Source organism: Panthera pardus, unplaced genomic scaffold (assembly GCF_024362965.1).
Source record: "Panthera pardus isolate Hobbes unplaced genomic scaffold, ASM2436296v1 HiC_scaffold_25, whole genome shotgun sequence".
In the NCBI taxonomy this organism is placed as follows: Eukaryota; Metazoa; Chordata; class Mammalia; order Carnivora; family Felidae; genus Panthera; species Panthera pardus.
Genome location: NW_026526821.1, coordinates 1531989 through 1550570, shown reverse-complemented (window position 1 = coordinate 1550570; position 18582 = coordinate 1531989). Strand labels below are relative to the sequence as shown.

The following is an 18582-nucleotide window of genomic DNA, read 5'->3' as shown; positions in this document are numbered from 1 at the left end:
CCCGTAAAATAGAGCGGGCTTGCGGATCCCGGCGCGTCCCCCCACCCCCCTCCCCGGCCCCGCTGGCCTTCGCGGTTGTCGCCCGCGTGTCCTCGACGAGGGCTGACGATCTCACCGCAGTGCGACCATTTTTTCAAAGGGGAGGGGAAGCAGACTCCTGTGTTTACTCAGGGAACCACATTTCTGTTGTGAAGGCGGCTCCCCCCACCCCGCCCCTCCCCGGCGCTGCTCCCCACCAGCCCGGGGAGCCCCCGCGCCATTTCGGGAGCAGACGGTCTGCGGTGGGGGATTCTCTCGGTCTTCTTTCACCTGGGATTATCTTCACGTACCTTCATTCCTGAAAGAGGTAGTCACCGGAAATGAAACTCGGCCAAAGCGCTTTTCTTTCCGCATTCCAGGCGCCGCTTCCCTGCGCCCCGTCTCCGCGACGTGCGGCGTCTGAATCACCGGACGGTGACTGCAACGTGTCGTTTCTCTCCAGCTGCCTCAAGACGTTTTCTTTGGTTTTCAGGGATTATTATGTTTCTCGGTGTGGTTTTCTTTAAGTTCGTCCTCTTTGGGATTCTCTGAGCTTCTTAGACGTTTTGACGCGTTTCTCTCACCAAATTGCGGATGTTTCCCGCCACTATTCCTTTGAATCCCTTCCCCACCTTTCTTCCCTCCGCCTGGACTTTCTGAGGTCGTGCCCGCTGGCCCCTGAGCCTCCACTCAGCTGTCACTTCCTGTCTCTCTTCTTCGGATTGGGTCTTTTCCGTTTATCTTCAAGTTCACCGGCTTTCTCTTTCATCCCTGTTCTGCTCTCAACTCCATCAGGGGGTTTCAGATATTGCATTTTTGGATCCGAAAATACTCATTTGTTTTTTATGTTTCCTACCTCTCTGCTGAGAATTCTTATTAATTTCTTATCATACAGTGTGTGTGTGAGAGAGAGACAGAGAGAGACAGAGGTCTCACAAAACACAGGACGCCAGCTGTAAGTACCTGGTCATACCCAGGGCTGGCATCTGGCCATCCATCGTCCCTCCTCCTGAGGATTGATCTTTTTCCTGGTTTTTTTTTTTTTTTAACGTTTATTTATTTATTTTGAGAGAGAGGAGAGGGGAGGGGCAGAGAGACAGGGAGCGAGAGAGAATCCCAAGCAGCCAGCATGCTGTCAGCACAGAGCCCGACACGGGGCTCGATCTTAAGAACCGTGAGATCACGACCTGAGCCGAAATCAAGAGTCAGACGCTTAACCGACCGAGTCACCCGGGGGCCCCCATTTTCCCGGTTTCTGTCGAGCGATTTTGTTTCACATCGTGAGCACTGGAATGCCGTGCTGCATAGATGCCGGGTCCTGTTTCAATCCTCTGGAGATGCTGGCATTGGTGGCGTGGAGGCGGGTTCACCTCGCCTTCTGTGGGCCTCACGCGTGCACCCTCCGGGGCTGTTCTGAGGTGGGTGCGGGGCCAGACATGGAACTAGGGGACCCTCTTGTCGGCTCCCTCCCTCCCCGGGTCCTCGCCCCCACCCCCCGGCCCGCAGGAGCCCCTCTCCCTGTTTCTCTCCCTGGAAAGGGGGGGTTTCTATCACCATCAGAGCCTCTCGCGTGGCCGCGCTGACCCGAGGCCCGGCCTCGCCTCCTGGGCAGAGCCGCCGGGAAAACCCGGAAGTTCTGCGCACGTCACCGCGTCCTCGGCAGAAGTTTTCGTTTGCATTTTGCGTGGATTTCCGTTGTGATTAGTGGAGGGATGGGCTGTAGCCCAATCCGCACCTTGGCCGCGTGGGAGACGCCACCTCTGTGCTCCTTCGAGGGTTTCCTGCCCGTGACCTTGCAGGAGGATCTTTCTGAGGCCTGAGGGCGAGCGAGCGTGGGCCCCCGCTGGGTGCGGGCCCCCCCCCCCCCGGGCGGTGCTGGCAGCTCAGGCAGGTGGTGAGGACTCTTCTCCTGGCAGTTGGCCGAAGCTGACCCACAACTGGCGGGGAGGCTGCGGCCAGAGGCCGGGTCAGGTGGGGTGGGGATCGTTCCCCTCGTGTCGACACGTCGGACCGGCATCCTCAGACGCGGGCAGCCCGGAGCGGCACACCCACGGCCGTGGGGACGGGAGGCGCAGGGCCGGACTCGGAACCTGAGCTGGGGCCTCCGGACCTCGTCCCCGCCCCGTCGTCACACGGAGGCACTGCCCCGGCCCCGCGTTCTCTGAGCTCCTCCAGCCGCTTGGGCCGGCTGAGTCCTTGCAGGAAGGACCCGGTCCCTTCGGCCCCACGCCGCCGCTCCGGGGCGGCTCGCTGATGGCGGGGCCGGTGAGCTCAGAGCTGGGAGCGGTCTGGCCGGACCGCGGTGACTCAGTGCAGAGGAGGAGACGGGAGGCAGAGGCGTCGCACGCACACGGGGCAGGAAGAAGGACGTGAGACATATGGAGCGTGACAGCTTAATGGCCTTTGGCTAAAGCATCCCCTGAGTGTGCCAGCGCGGGCGAGGCTCTGTGCGGACGCGGACGACAATCCCCGTCACGCGGCGGCCGGGCGGGGACGGTGTGGCAGCCACAGTGCGCACACACGTGCGGGCCGTGCCCCCCCGTAGGACCTGCCCAGCCTCCGAGGGACGGTGGGCAGGCCGGGACGGAGGGCACATCCGGATGGGGGTGAACCTGGCCCCTCCCTGCCTGCTCACTACGACGCCCACCTCCCCCGCGGGCCCCTCCCTGCCCCCCACCAGCAGGAGCCGGGAAGAGGGGACAGCGAGGGCCCGCGGCCCCAAACCACACACCGGCCATCTGGATGCTGCAGCCTGGGCCACCCACACACTACAGTCCCTCCAGATCTGCTGTCCCTTTTAGGGGAGAATAGTGAGGTCAGGAAGGACCTGGGCACCCCCCCCCCCGAGTCTAGAATAAGGCCACGTCCCCCGGGCAGCGTTCCCTTGGGGCCAGGGCCGTCCTTCTCCACAGCTGCAGCCCCGTCAGCCCCCATCAGCACCAGCCGGCATCTGTCCTCCAGTTGTCACCCTTGCTCTTGCCTCCGAACTCAAGGCCTGAGCGTCCGGCTCCCGCTGGCCCGTCCACTAGCGATCTCAGGGGCGCCCCTCAACCCGTGTCCCAGCCCACTCTGCCAGCTCCTGCACCCCCCGTCGGGGCTCCCCCGCCTGGGTCTCCTGCGGGCGAGAGCACCCCCAGGCAGCCCTGCCCCCCTTCCCTCCCCCCTTGTCATGGACACTCAGCACCCCACCCCGCATCTGGGTGGAACCCTCTGATCTGCTCTGATGAGATCACCGGCTGCCCCGGGGCCCCGCCAGTGCGTCTGGGCCCCCTCCCCACGCCACCCCCGGGCTCCCCTCTGCAGCCCCCGAGAATCCCGTGCCTCAGCCCCCCTGTCTCCTCTCTGGGGACCCTGGGCCGGGCCGGCTGCACGGTGTGGGTCTGCTCACTGGTAGTTACGTTCTCACCTTCGCGGTGACCGGTGACCAGGGAACTCCCCCACAGAGCCCTCGGCACACCTGCTGGGGTCACACAGCCCGAGGGGGCCCCTGTCCTGATCCAGTGTGGCAAACCACATTCCCTTCAGCGACCCATGTGTGCCGACTTGAAACTTTGAACGGTAGAGGGGGAAGTGCGTCCTAAAGGTCAGCTTTCCAGAGAGTGCTTCCAAATAAGAGAAGCCTATAAAACAGGCTCTTTGGGATTTTGGCAGGAAGCTCTCGTCCCAGGGGTTCGCTGTCTTAGGGGAGAGGGGAGAAGGCAGTGTCTTGAGAATTCTCAGGTTCAGGATCTCAACGAAGAGGTCAACCGCGGACTGAGGACTCACAGCGTGGTGGGGGGAGGTCACATCCTGGCAGCGGAGAGCCTGGGGGGCCCAGCTCCTCTGGGCCGTGAGCTCCGGAGGCCAGGTGGGAGGGCGGGGGAGGGCGGGGCCCACGTTCAACCACAGACACGGAGGGACTGGGCGCTCGGGCCGCATGAATGTCACCCCATTCACTTTTTATTCACAAATACAAAGTAAGGTCCTATTATGTGCCAGATAATGTCCCCAGCAGGAAACAGTAGGCACAGACCTGATGGGAACAGGAAGAGTTTTGGGGTACAGGGGCAGGGGTAATGGAGGCCCTCACCCATGCGGGGTGAGGGGAGCTTTCCCCAAGGCCAGACCTACGTGTGCAAAGGCCCTGTGGCAGGAGACGCACCATGTACCCAGAGCACGTGTGGGCGAGGTTGGAGGGAGGTGAGCCCCCAAGGCCAATATTTGCTTCAACCAAAGGATGTCAGCTAGGCTGCTGCAGGAGATGCTTGTCTAGCAAATGCCACCGTAAGACCCCCAGGGCCTCCCCCGACAGCCCACGGGATCAGCCCCCAGATGTCCCAGGGCCTGCCCCCAGACCTCAAACGTTGTTCCCATGACTACCACATCACAAGCACCGAGCCTCAGGTTGTAAGATGACCTCGTGTGTTGCTCTCAGAGTCTGTGGGCCAGGGCTCGGACAAGCCACACAGGGACCTCCTTCCTGGGTGGGGGTGGGCGCTGAGCCACTAAAGGGGCCCAAGTTCCGCCACGGTCCCACCAACTGCCTGGGCTCTCTGTTCCTTCCACTTCAGGTCTGTGCTCAGCAGGAGCGCGATTCTTCAACCATGTACCCTGGGGGTTGGGGGGACACCCAAGGGGACACCTGTAGGAACATGTGCCCCCCCCCGAGGTTGGCCCAGGACCAGATTGGGACCGGGGACCCCCGGCTCAGAGCCTGGACGCGGGAAGTGTGCGCACAGCAGGCTGAGCCAACACAGGTCAGACTCTCCCGCAGCCCCCCGCCGGGTGTCCCAGGTAAGCGCCCCTGCCCCACCAGCCCGGGCCGACCTGTAGGTCACGGCAGGTCACACGCTGCCCATCCTGGCCCAGCAGTGAGGGAGGCGGAAGGAGGGCAGGGTCTCAGCCCAGGCTGGAGTCGGAGGGCAGGGCAGCGGAGAGCGCGGGGTGGGGGGAGGCGGGGCGGGGTGGGGGGGCTAGGGGGAAAGCCCTGCTGGCCTTGATCCTGGAGGCACAGGCCCTGAGGCGGTTTAGGACTCGGGACTGCAGGGTGGCGGGGCCTCCAGGGTGCTCCTGCCCCACCAGCCGCGCCCCCTGGTTTCCTTTCAGTGCCGGGCAATGCTCCGAGCCCCTCACTCCTCCCCCCGCAGCAGGCTCTATGCTCAGCGCCCCCTCCTGTCCTGGACGGTCCCCAGGGCCAGTCTCCTGCACCGACAGTGCTCAGTGTCCAGAGCAACCCCAGTGTAGCCAGCTCCAGGCACCGACGCACTACCCTGTCTGCAGAGGGTAAGTTCCGGGAGAGGCTCAGGGGCGGGCAGGGGAGAGGCAGGGTGGGACGGACAGAGGTGGAGTGGGCGGGCCCTGAGAGGGAAGATGGAACTGACGGGACCCTTCGGCCCCGGACACCTGCCAGCTCCCGTCACGCCCCCACCTGGGACCCTGTTGGGGTCCGATGTCCCTCCCCAGCCACCCCTGCGCTTCAGCATCTCTCGGAGATGGCCTGTCGTCCACTCCTGGGGTTGGCACTCGCCCGGGCTCTGGGCCAGGTTGTCCCGCAGGCCGGTCCTTGTCCTCGCGGGGCAGGGACATACAGGCCCAGCTCCATATCCGGCGGGCCGCAGGGGTGAGCGGTCAGGGAGCCCAGCGGGCGACCGGGGAGCCCACAGTGGCCCTTCTGAATGACGTTTCTCGTATTTACCGTCCGCGCTTCTCCGAGGTCACGCTGTGGCCTCCTAATAGGCCGGCGTCCCAGGGAAATTCACACTTTTCCACTTTGGGGAAGTGCAGCGAAAGCACCCTCTTCCAGAAGGTTCTTCCCCACACCTGTGGTAGCAGCCTTCTAAGACACTCGTGGAGGCTCGAGCCTCACTGCCACGATCTTGAGTGAGGAACAGAGCACTTTTGGGTGACACCCTCTTCTAAACGTGACCACTCATTGTTTGGCCTTAATGCAAGCGCGAGACACCGTCTGCCATCCCGCCACCGGGGCAGACTCTCTGGGCCCTGCTCCAGCCAAGTCCCAGGTCATTTCCCGCTGAAGACCGGGAGGGCCGCTGTGTGTCCATCCTGGGCCGCACGTTTAGGTAATTTTACAAATTCGTTTCCTCCTTAAATACCATTCAAGGGAACTAGCAACAGTCACCTCCCCGAAGGGTTCCTGATGGGTTACACGGGCCTCGTCCATCCTGCCCGTGCCCCGTGTCCCTCGGCCCCAAATGCAGGGCCAGCCACGGCCGCGTTCGAACATCCGCTCGCTCCGCGTCACTCGCCTGGAGAATTATCGTGGGGGCGCGAACGCTGCGTCTCACGCTGTGTAACGGTCTGGGCCGGGGCTGAGGGCGCGTGTCCTACCCTTGCCTCCTCGTGGCCTCCTCAGCAGAGTTCTGGGCTGCAGGCCCAGCGGGGCCGGGGGCTGCTGGGGATCCCTTCCCCTCTGCAGAAGACCTTAGTGGAGGGGCCCCCCCTCTTACGGTGGTGGACTGGTTTTGCCTTGGGGGTCCACCGCTGCTCTTCCAGCCCACATATTACAGGCTCGGCTGCCTGGCTGCCATCCAGGGTGGGCACGTGACCCGGGGGGGGGGGGTGATTCGGGGACTGCATCCATGTCCGTGAAGTGGGTTCTTGAGGACAGAGCCAATGTGGGTGGGACAGAGAGAGGAGAAATCTCATCTTAGCAATACATTTTAAATCCTTTTTAAATAAAATGTTTATTTTTGAGAGAGAGACAGAGCATGAGCAGGGGAGGGGCACAGAGAGAGGGAGACACAGAATCCAAACAGGCTCCAGGCTCCGAGCTGTCAGCACAGAGCCCGACTCGGGGCTCGAGCCCACAAGCAGGGAGATCATGACCTGAGATGAAGTCGGACGCTCAACCGACTGAGCCACCCAGGCACCACACCTTCTAAACCCTTGATCAAGCCGTACCTGAAATCAGCCTGCCCTGACCTTCCGGGTTGTGTTTTCCGCCACCTGCAACCGAGGGAGGCTGGCCAGCCTGTGTTCAAGCTGAAGGGGCAGGATGGGGCGGCGTGGGCTCGCTGGGCCCACGCCAGGCAGCGGAGAAGATGCCATGACCCCATCGTGAGAAAAGCCTCTGACAAATCCAAGTTGAGGGACATTCTACAAAACACCGGTCCAATCCTCCTTACAGCTGCCAAGGTCGCCAAAAACAAGGAAAGTCCAAGAGTGTCCCAGCCGAGAGGGGCCCGAGGAGACGTGGTGACCAAGGGTCATGTGGTCCTGGCACAGAAGGAGGACAGTGGGACATTAGCAAAGCCCATTTCCCATCACGGGTTCACACGCTCCTTCCCTGTGACAAACGTACCATCGTGACCCAAGACGGGAGCGGCAGGGCATCTGGCTGGGGGCACATGGGGACTCGCCACCCTCTCTTTGCAGCATTTCTGTAAATTGAAACCCTTCTAAAATTTTCCATGTGTGTTTAAAACAGGAAGGAGAAAAATAAATCACAACTTGAAAATTTACTGAGGAGATACGGTTTCGCAGACACCAGTGAGCCTTCGGTTTGATGTTACACATTTCAGCTCTAGAAGAAGGGAGGGGCTGGGAGGCGTGCGGCTGCCCCGCGTGGGTCTGGAACTTTGTTAGGTGTGCAGGCAGTCCACGCAGCCACAAAATCCCACAGCGAGAAAAATACAGGTTCCCGGGCCGCCCGAGGATGAACGGGCAGGGGTTGTGTGGGCAGACACGCAGTCGGCCTTGAGAACCCTCGGCCACGAAAAGGATGATGGTTTACATTGACGGCTGTTGTACGGTGAACAGCCAGGGACAGGAGGTGGGTGAGGTCGGGACCCCCACCGACGCCGGGCTGGGGCAGGAGAAGCCACCTGAGAAGGCACCCCCGCCCCGCCTGGGGCCGGCAGGCTTCCGGTGGCCTCTCCGGGCCGGCATGCGGGTCCTGGCTCGGTGTCCCCGAGCGGCTGTGGGGACGGGCCCGTGTGGGTGAGGACCGGGTGGCAGCTGGCCGGTGTGGACTTCCCGCCTCGCTCAGGACACCGGAGGATCCGCGGGGTCGGCAGGAGTGCGGCATGAGGGGCCGTGAGGACCGTGGCCTCCGTCGGGGGCCCCGCCTGAAGGAAGACCCCGGCAGCCCCTCTGGCTTCCGCTGCACACGTGCAGGCTGGGGCCCACGGCCCAGCCGTTCCCCCGCAGCCCTTCGGCTGGGAGCGGAGGGCAGGCGGGATGTGGGTCGAGGGCAGGGGGCGGCCTGGTGCCGGAGTGCAGAGGGCAGCTTGCCAGTCGCTGTGGGGTCTGCTTCTCGGACCCGGAGGGGCTCCCTGCCACTCGGGTCGCGTCTCAGACAAAGGAAGGGGGTGGGGAACGAGAGAAGTCCACGGACACCAAAGCCTTTAGGAGCCGAATCAATAGGCGGGCACCAGGAACCTGCCGGCCAAGCCGGGCAGCGTGTCAGTCACCCGGTGCCGGGTAACAAGCGTCCCCGTGGCGGGTGGGAAGGAGCATCTCCTTCCCGTTCCCGTCCCCCTTAGTCTTCTGGGACCGGCGGGAGCCCAGGGCCCGTCTTCATCAGGTGACGGCCAAGCACGAGCACACGGGCCAGACGCCCACACTCGGTCCGGGCCGTGGCTTCACGGTCACCAAAACTCCGCGAGCTGGTGGACGCGGGGGCCCCCCTCGAGGCACCTGCTCACGGAAGCGGGTGATGACGCCGCACGACCTCTATCAGGGGCAGAAGGGAGCCTGGCACAAGGGTAGAGCGACCGGTCAGCTATTTTGAGGCCCCCGCCCCAGCGCAAACCCGGCCCAGCGATCTGACGTCAGTGGGAGCCCCCGCCCCCGTGGCAGGGAGGTCCTGAGGCATCCGGCCAACACGCCTCAGCTTTTGCCCTACGGGTCCCCCCGGCCAAGGTTCTCAGGAGCGGAGCAGTGCCGGGAGCTGTGCGAACCCCAGTCACCGAGCCCCCGCCTGCCAGGCCCGCGGCCACCACGGAATCACAGTAACTGCACCGACGCTAAACGTGGAGAGATTGCTTTCCGGGAAAACTGCTGATACCCGGGACTCTGGCAGAGACAGCTTGAGGGAGACCGGCCTCCCGGATCCATACGACACGTGACAGCTCGGATTGTAATCAATTTTCAACCCTCGACACGAAAATCATCTTGATTTATGAAATCCCACAAGTCAGGTCTTTTCCAGGCAGCCCGGCGTCGCGAGCAGGGGCGTCCTCCCAGGCGGCTCCACCCCGTGCGAGGCGGCCTGCACTCCGGCCCACACCCTCCTGGGTGCCCGCCTGGCCCCTGGGGACGGATCTCCAGACGCAGCCATGCAGCCCAGGCCACACTCACACCCGGAGTGTGTGCAAGGACGCTGCTTCGGGCTCTTTCCCTTCCGTCTGCGACCTTGTGTGTGTACGTGGGGGGCGGCAGTGGCCCCGAGACAGACCCCGACCTCAGGGGTCACTGCCCAGTAGCTGAAAGACCTCCGGTTGGGGGAAAATCATTGTCTCCAACCCCACGGACATGGACAAATGAGTTTATTCAGGGCTGTCGATGAAGATCTCTAGAAAACATTAGCCTCTATGCCTTTCAAATCGTATAATCACACACCATCTGCAATCGTGGGTCACCAGTGCCAGACCCTCAGCTAATTATTTAAATGTGCAGTCGGAACCAGAGTTCAGAAGCCTCACGTCCCCGTATACCCAAATCCGCCGGACAAATAAAATAACAGGGACACAGTGAGTCATTTTATTGCTCTGGGATGGTGAGTCCTTTCCAAGCACCACAAAAGGAAAACTCATATATTTGACCACATAAAAACGTAAAACACCTGAATGGTTCAAGTTACCATAAACCAAAATTAGAAGCAAATGGCAAACCGGGAGAAAGTGTTTCAATATATATCACAAATGGTTAGTAGTGATCTTATAAAGCCATACATTTTTAAAATTTTTTTAAATGTTTCTTTTTGAGAGAGAGAGAGAGAGTGTGAGCAGGGGAGGAGCAGAGAGAGAGGGAGACACAGACTCCAAAGCAGGCTCCAGGCTCTGAGCTATCAGACCAGAGCCAGACGAGGGACTTCAACTCACGAACTGCGAGATCGTGACCTGAGCGGAAGTCAGACGCCTAACCGACTGAGCCACCCAGGCGCCCTTAAAGCACTACATTTTTAAAGGACAAGTGCACCCACAAGAAATGGGCAAAAGACTTGAACAGGCATTTCACAAACTGCACTGCGGCCGGTTGAGCTCATGACCAATGCTTCACTTCGCTGGAGTCAGAGAAATGCCACAAAAGCATCGATGGCGTTCAATTTATCTTCTGGCAAACAGCGTTTTAAATCATAAAACCAATTCTGGCCAAAGAACAGAGAAAAGACCGCTCATGCCCTGCGGCATGGAGGCTGGGGTGGGGGGAAGGCAATGGGGCGCATTTAGATACAATGAACCGAAATCCTAACAAAATTCATAGAAATATGTCCATAAAAAATGCATTCCCGCGGGAAGACTTGCATCCAGCACCGTCACTCCACGTAGCACCTGAAGCTGGAAACGGTCTCCGAGCATAAGCACGTTGTGGGAGAATCGTACGCAGCCACTGAAATGCTGTAAAAGAACGCTCACTGACGAAGAATGTGACCCCGAGCACGGCCGAGTGGGGTGAAGAGAGTTCCAGAAACAGTGGGCAGATGCGCACGCAGTTCTGTAAGAGTCGGACAAGGCAGGCGGCCAAGGGCCCAGGGCCGTCCCCACCCGTGCCCGGGGTGAGCAGCGGGCCTTCCTGAACTTACTCGAGGCAAATCAGAAGAAATTACAAGACAAGCCGGTCAGTGTCCTGCTGATGACTCCTCTATCTGTTCCCACTGACTTTGTTCTATAAATCACTTCCAACGGAGTTATTCAGGATCGTAGTGCAAGGAGGCACGCACCCGAATGGGGCTGCAAACACAGGGAAGACGGGCATCCGCTTAGCAAGCGGGTTATCGTCATAACAGAGGAGGAAAGAGCCGGGGTGCGGCGGGACAACCATTACCATAGTCCCCTTGCAATTAAAACCGATTTTTTACGAGGCAATGCGAGTGATGGAGAGGTAAATGATGGGAACGAAGACCGTTCACCTCAGCACCAGCGCCCAGCGGGTGGGATTCAGGCTCCGCGCTCACTAGCGATGGACTCCGGGCGAGCCACCGACTTCTCACTTTATCCTCATCTGTGACACCACAGAAGTGATCGTGTCTGCCCCCTCGATGCACCTCACAGAGTTGGGATCCGCTTTGGAAGGACTTGATAAATACCCATGCTACGGCTAACCCGGGTATTGCTGCTGTATTTATTCGAGAAGAACACAGCCTCTTTCCAAGGGAACGTTGCTTGGCACGGATTACACAGATCCAGGCGAGGCACGTGCGTATCCTGGAGCCACAACGCCGCGGCACCTGCTTCCATCAGAAATGCACACGCGGGCGCAGCAGTGTGGCCGCTCCCGCAGGCGTGGCGGTGCCGTTCGGAACAGCCCCAGAGTGGTAGGAGCCCAAGTGCCCGCGAACAACTCAATGGGTAAACTGTGCGTGTTCGGACAATGGCCTACAGCAAAGCGAATGAGCGGGGCCCCTCCCTCTGGGCGCCAGGCGTGTGCATCATGTGCCTGGAGAGAGCCCGGCGCTGGGGGGACCCGGCTGAGCATTTATTTGCCTTCTCTTCTACTCTTTCTCAAACTGTCAGAAAGGTAGCGTTTATATGTAGAGAAGACCCCTAACCATGCCCAAGTTGCACGCACAGCCTGTGAGGGCCAGCAGAGAGGGGGTCCGCCCCGGGAGGGGCGGGGAGGTGCCAGAAGAAGGGCCTGCAGGCCCCACGGGGCCGGGGCCAGACCTCGATGCCACGCCTCCCCGAGCCAGGATGGCAACTCCGCAGGGCCGGGTGGTGGCAAGCCCTCGGAAAGGCCCGACTGGGCACCGGGAAGGGTGATGGCAGCCATTGTCCACACCCGTCTGGCCGCTGTGTCGAGACCCACACCTTCGAGATGGTGATAAAAACAGCACAGCCCAGGCTTTCTTTTTGAAAAATGTTTGGTTTGGTTTGGTTTTTAAGGCAAGACTGAGGCATTTGTGCTGCCTTTCCTGTAGGGACTGTGGGGTCCGGGAGTGTCTGCGCCTGGGGTCGGTGGGGTCAGCTGGAGCACCTGCTTTTCCCCCTGCTTTGCTGTGTGTTCTCCCCAGAGAAGGGCGGGCGCGGGATTCCAGAAGGGCCCGCCCCGCCTCCTGCGCGCAGCGATCTTGCGGTGTGGGCGGTGGAAGCCACGCGTAGGGAACCACCGGTGACCGAAACCCCCGCCAGCGTGCAGCCAGGCTGCCGTCCCCCGGGGTCCCTGCCCGCGATCCGGGAGGGAGGCGCGGGGAAAGCCAGCTGCCTGGCGTCCGCGGCGTGGAGAGGCTGCCGGTGCCTCCCGGGGACGTCCCCAGGCTCGCCGGCCTCCAGGGGGCAGAGGAGGGCGCGGCGCCTCGGCGCACCCGGGACGCCGGAACTTTCCAGGGGCTCCTCGGCCCCGCTGGACGCCCGTCCCGTTGCAGCCCGCGGGCTCGGAGCCCGTTTCCGGACCGCGGGCGCGGCACCTCGGTTTCCCCGCCCGCCCCCGGCCACGCGGGGCCGCACGCGAACGCGGCACAGGCCGGAGTCGGGCGGCTCGGCCGCCCGCGAAGCCCGGGGAGTTTCCCAGGAAGGATTTACGGCTCCTCAAACGTTTCCACTCCAGCTCTGGGTCACAGTCACGGTGGTTTCACTGTGACCTTGCGTCACCTGCCGTTTCCTGAGCGCGGAGGCCTGGGCTGAGTCATGCGGGGTCACGGTGCGCCCGGAAGTGGCCTTGATGGGAAGGTGACGAAGCCGAGCCGGGACCTTCCCCGAGGGGGCGGGAACCGCACCCCCCACCCCCCGACGCAGGGCTTTGAGCCCCGCAGGGGGATGGCCTCCTGCCCAAGCTCCACGCAGGCACTGGCCTCCCGCTCGGTGGGCTGGGGGGGGGGGGGGGCCCTGGGGCGGCACAGGTGGGGTCGGCTGGCACGAGGTGCCCCCCCGGGTGGCCGGGGGCGGGTGGGGAGACTGAGGCGCGGTGCCCGGGGTCCCCGGCTCGGAACGGGCTCCGAGCCCACAGGCTGCAACAGGACGCGGAGGGCAGCGGGGCCGCTGGAAGGTTCTGGTGCCGGACCTGGTGCCCGCGTCCCCGGCGCGCTGAGGCCCAGGCCACTGCACGCGGCTGGTCCCCACTGCGCCAGCCTTGCTTTGAAGTTGTCTTCGTGGTTTGGAGGAAAGGCCTCCGGCCCCTGCGGCGACGGTGGCCGGACTCCCGCTCGGGCGCGGGGACGGAGCCCTGCTCACCCCACCCCACCCCCACCCCCCGTCGCCCCCGGGGGTCGCACTCCCGCACCCACGCGCCGGCTCCCCAGAGAACGCACTCTCTCCGCGGTTCCACTAGGTGGCGCCGCAAAACCGCCGGGGTTTGCTTGGGTTTTTTACACTTTGCGCATCTGGAATGAAGCAGTCCAATAAAAATATAATGGAGCCACGTGGGTAATTTTACAGGAAATGGGCGAAGTTAACTGTAATAATACGTTTTATTTACCTGGGCTGAGCAAGATCTGTCTTAAGGGAAAAGAGAAAGAATATCTTATTTAATCCAATAGAGCCAAAACTTACCACTTACGCATGTGATCAATATAAGGAATTATTGGCGGGATACTTTCCTTTTTTTCTATAAGTCCTCAAAGGCCAGTGTCTTTGTTACACTTACAGCACTTTTCAATTCACTCGCTAAACTTGTTATCAGATATGATTGATTGTACTTAAATTTCATAAGATTTATAGTCCAAAAAGGACATTCATCCACCTAAGTTGTTCCAAACATACATACAAGTTTTCGGTAACTGAACTGATATTAAAACCTAAAAAAAAAAAAAATTTTTTTATTAATGTTTATTCACTTTTGAGAGAGAGGCAGAGACAGAGCAGGAGCAGGGGAGGTGCAGAGAGAGAGAGGACCCAGAATCCAAACCAGGCTCCAGGCTCCGAGCTGTCAGCACAGAGCCTGACGCGGGGCTCGAGCCCCCGAAACCGTGAGATCATGACCTGAGCCAAAGTCGATGCTTAACCGACTGAGCCCCCCAGGCACCCCCTGTCATTAAAATTTTTAAATCTGACCTAATTAAAGTCAGATTAAAGCACTCTGTGGTTGCCGAACGGGACTGGGGTTTCAAAACCCATGTTGCCAGCCCCCCGCCTGCAGGCAGCCCACCTGGGTTAACGGCCATAAGGTGACGCTCGGTGTTCTGAGGGATGAGCAAGGACTCCAAGGCCGCGTGAGCTGGCGCACCAGGCCGACCCGGCCGCTCTCGGAGACCCACTCTGATGGGGAGCGGAGGACCCGACAAGTCCTACAGCGAGGGCCCCAGGAGCCCAGAGCTCGACTCTTCTCTATTTACCGTGCTTCTGTGGGGACTCCATGCCCCCCACCCCAGGCCTCTGCCCCCAGGAGCCGGAACAGACAAGGACCCGGATTCTCTCCCGGAGCCTCCGGAAGGAGTTCCGTCCTGTGGACGCCTGCAGCCCGGTGAGGCCGGGTTGGACTTCGGCCCTGGGACCGTGTGTCGTTTTCAGCCCTGGGCTCGCGGTGATTTGCCACAGCAGCAACAGGAGGCTCACGTGGCCTTTGAGGGAAGGAGCGTGGGTGCTGAGCGCGGGGAGGTTCCCGGGAGCGTGGAGGGTTTGAAGCAGGAAGAGATACAGTCTAAGTCTGTGTTTCTTAACTGTGAGCACCTGCTGGGAGGGTGGCCCCAGGACCCTTGCGGACGGCTCACGCGGCCCCTGCCCCTGGTGGCACAGCCTCCTTTGCTCTCCCTGCAGCGCGGCTGGGTCCCATCTTACAGATGGGCAAACTGAGGCCTGCCTGTGTACTGGCCCTCCTGGTGGGTGCTGGACGGCAGAGCAGCTCAGACGGGTGGATGTCACCCTGCAGGCATCCTCGGGTGCCACGTGTGCCTCTGTCAGCGGGCTTTCTCTTTCAGTATCAAACTTGGCCTCGAAGCCCCTTGCTCGGGGGCCCCCCGTCAGGTTGCTGGGGTTGTCCACAGCTCCGCTCATCAGGTTCGCGTGCTGCGTCCGGGGCTGAGCTGTGCATAACTCGTCGGTGGCTTCTCCTCAGGAGCGTTCGGGAGCCTCCCCCGGAACTGTGCGCCACGCGACACCCACGTGGGCGCGACAAACACGCGGGCCAGCGGCAGAGAGACAGAGGGGGAGGCGGGTGTCCAGATCAGTGGTTCCTACAGACACGAACGACCTGTGCCGGGCGGCGAGCTCGGTCGGTGCTGGGCCTGCCCGCAGCCTCTCTGGGCTGCTCACCAGCTGTATTTTCTGTTCTAATGGTTCAACTCGTGTTTAACCTGCTGTCGGTATTTACCTGACTCTCAGGTGCGTTGAACACGAAGTTTGCCTAGGGAGGGCTGGGGCAGGGATGTGCCTCCTGGCCGTGTTTTAGTCACTTCAGGCCGTCACGGGGGGTTCCCGTGCTTTCTGGAAGGAGTCCGCTTAGGGTCTCCACCTCTCACAAAGGACCGAGTTTCTCTTGAACAAACTGGCTTGGGTCCACGAGCGCGGTCTGGGACACAGCCTTCCCGGCTGCCCGAGAATCAGGAAATTGGTTCTAATAAAGGCTACCGGGTGGGGCTCCTGGCTGGCTCAGTCGGTGGAGCATGCCACTTTTGATATCGAGGTCGTGAGTTCAAGCCCCACGCTGGGCGTTGAGCCTACTTAAACTAAAAAAAAATTGTAAAGGTTGCCGGGAGCCAGTATTTCTCCTCGCAGGCTGGGACCAACCTGGGAAATTCCTCTGTCGGCCTCCCCAGGGCAGAAACTTCCCTTGCTTCCTGGCCTGGTAATTTTCCAGAACTGCAACTTTCCTGTCAAGGGGCAGGAAGGACATTCAGCTGCTGACAACCCAGCCAGAAGTCACAACTGCCCAGAGTGGGATCCGGGACGTGACTCAGCAGCATAAGGGAAGTCGGCAGAGCAGGGGCAGAGGCAGCTCTTGGTGGGAGGCGGGGCCGCCGGCTGTGGGGGCGGGGTGCCGTCCCAGGACGCATCCAGAGCCATGGCAGGTGGGGCGCTGGGAGGTCTGACTGTCCCCTCCCCCCCGCCCCCCCGCCACCTTCAGACCACGTGCATCTCTGGCCACACATGAGCATCACTTCCCAGGTACAGAACATTCCGGGGGGCAGGCCCAGGTGGCCAAGGACTCAGGACCCTGGCCGCAGGCGGGAGAGAGGCCAGCAAGATGTGACTCCTTCCCAGCTCCCACTGGCGGGAGAGTGCAAGGAAACGGGTATCAGATGCTGCCACCCTTCTCAGCCCCGAGGTCTCAGGACTCCCACCCACCGCGGGCAGGCGGCAGGGGCTCCGTGGCCGAGCTCTGCCCCCCTTCCCCCAGAAGGAACCTTGAACCGGACCCAAACGACGCCGCACCAAGCGAGGGGCCCTTCTCCAGCTTCAGGCACGAGGCAGGAGGTCACCTCCGCCCGCCCGGGGCCCACGTGGAGAGTGGCAGGATGTGGCAGTCTGCAGTTTGGACGGGAGACCTCAGGACTCGTGTGCGGCTCCCCAGCTCCTCCTCCCCTGCCCTGGCTGCACGGCACCCAGAGGGGCTCCCGGGGCCGAAGCCCAGGCCCGGGGACCTGTTGGTGTGGGCCCGTGCCGACCGCCCCCCCCAGAAGCGGATGCTGCCCCCACGCGCCCCTGAGCGAGCCTCGTCTTCTACAAAACCTCCCGGCAACTCTGCATTTGGATATTTTTAAGGGCAGTTCTTTATTATTATCCAAGTGTGTGACTATCAAAAAAGGGAAACGCCGTCCACACCACACTCCTTCCGGTGTCTCCAGAAAGAGCAGACTGTGCTGCAGCCGGTGCCCCCAAGGGCATGGCGAGCCCCCCCCCCCCGCCCCCGCCTGCCGGGACAGGTCAGACTCTGGCCCCACAGCCCCTCGTCCCTGCGTCCCTCCCAGCCACCGAGAGTTACACAGCATTGCACGGGGCACACACGGGCCAGCAGTTTGGAGTCACCCACGTAGACGCCCAGCTCTTACTTCCTCCCCAGAAACGAGGTCAAAGAACACTTCATGCAAATCCCCACCTTATGAGCTCAGTTTTCGTCATGAACCATCCTCCCATTTCCAGGTAACCGCCTGTGGTGCAGAACAGAAACACAGAGCGGGTGCGTTAGCCGCGCACAGCATGGTCCACGTGCGGAGTGCAGCCAGGCCACCGTCTGGGCCCAGCGAGGGACGGCGGGCCGGTCACTGTCTGGGCCCAGTGAGCATTCTCTGCTCCACCGGGCACGATGGAATCCTGCGGTTCTGAGGCTCTGGTTTAGAGCTTAATGTTGCTTCATGTTGCCCTAAACGAAGACAGAAAAGCACACGGTCCTGGGCGGGCCACCTTCCCGCCCACCCAGCCGCAGCGCCCAGGACAAAAGCTGCCGGAATGCACTTCCTCGTGGGGCTGGTCCTGCCGAGGGTGTGGTCGGGACGGGGAGCGGTGCCGAGGAAGGAGGAGGCCGGCCACCCTGCCGTCCCCAGGCATGCGTGCGGCCAAGGGCCACCCGGGCTCGGGACACATGATCGTGAGGTGGGATGTCAGAAGAGACTAGAAAGGCAGGTGCCTCCGCTTTCCATGTCCCAGACGCCCGTCCTTCCCAGTCTCCTCCCTGCAAACCCCACACAGAGGGCCCTGGCCTTGGTCTGAGATAAATACCACGTAAGTGTCACAGACAACATCCCATTTTTGCCCTCCAGCCTGACTGTTCTCAAAACCCAGAGCTGTATGCCCAGCTGCTGACCCACCATCACCACCATCACCGTTATCTCCACTCTCACCATCACCATCATCATTTTCCTAGTTTGCCTAGAAAGGGAGGGAGCCTCTCCCTACACGGGGGACCCAGGAGGCAGAGACACCCCCAGACAGTGTTTCTGTCACTATGAGTGAGACCTGGACAGAAGGAAATTAACATCTCCCGGGCCATGTAGAGACATAGTTAATGAAGGTTGTAAGGAAAATACTTATTCACATTCTTGGGTTTTTTCCAGCTCCCTGATCTAAGGGAACTGGCTGTGAGTTCAGCAGGCCTGGCAGCCCCAGCCTCACTCAGCCAACTGTGAAGCCTGCCATCTGGAACCCCACCCCGTGCAACCGCCCCACGTCGGCCCCTTTAAGCCCACTGTATGGACACACAGCCTGTTCGTCTGCTCCTCCGTTGACGGACATTCGGGTCGCTTCCACCTGTCGGCTGTTGCGAATAAGGCTGCTGTGAACGTGGGTGCGCACAGATCCCCCCGAGTCCCTGCTTTCGGGGGGATACGCCGAGAGGTGGGGTTGCCAGCTCGCACGGCAATTCCGTTCCGAATTTTCCGAGGAACCCATTTTCCCCGGCAGCTACACCACGTCCCATCCTCATCAACGGTGCTTGGCCGGTGTGTTTTTCAGAAGCCCCCGGAAGGAGAGGAGCGGTGGGTGTGCTCCTGAGAGATGCCGCCACATGGCCTGAGAAACCACGTCTGGGCCAAGGCAG

At 61.3% G+C, this 18582-nt stretch overlaps 1 long non-coding RNA gene across 3 annotated transcripts; it reads right to left on the bottom strand.

Annotated features, from left to right (window-relative positions):
* Positions 1-13931: 13931 nt before the first annotated feature.
* Positions 13932-18168, bottom strand: LOC128773433 (uncharacterized). 3 transcript variants are annotated; one of them, XR_008417666.1, is made up of 4 exons: positions 17146-18168; positions 15837-15919; positions 15421-15766; positions 13932-15300 (listed from the first exon to the last, which is right to left on the bottom strand). It is a non-coding gene; the product is annotated as an uncharacterized LOC128773433 (long non-coding RNA). The 3 variants fall into 3 exon arrangements; XR_008417665.1 differs by lacking the exon at positions 15837-15919; XR_008417667.1 differs by lacking the exon at positions 13932-15300 and having other exon boundaries at positions 15344-15766.
* Positions 18169-18582: the final 414 nt, after the last annotated feature.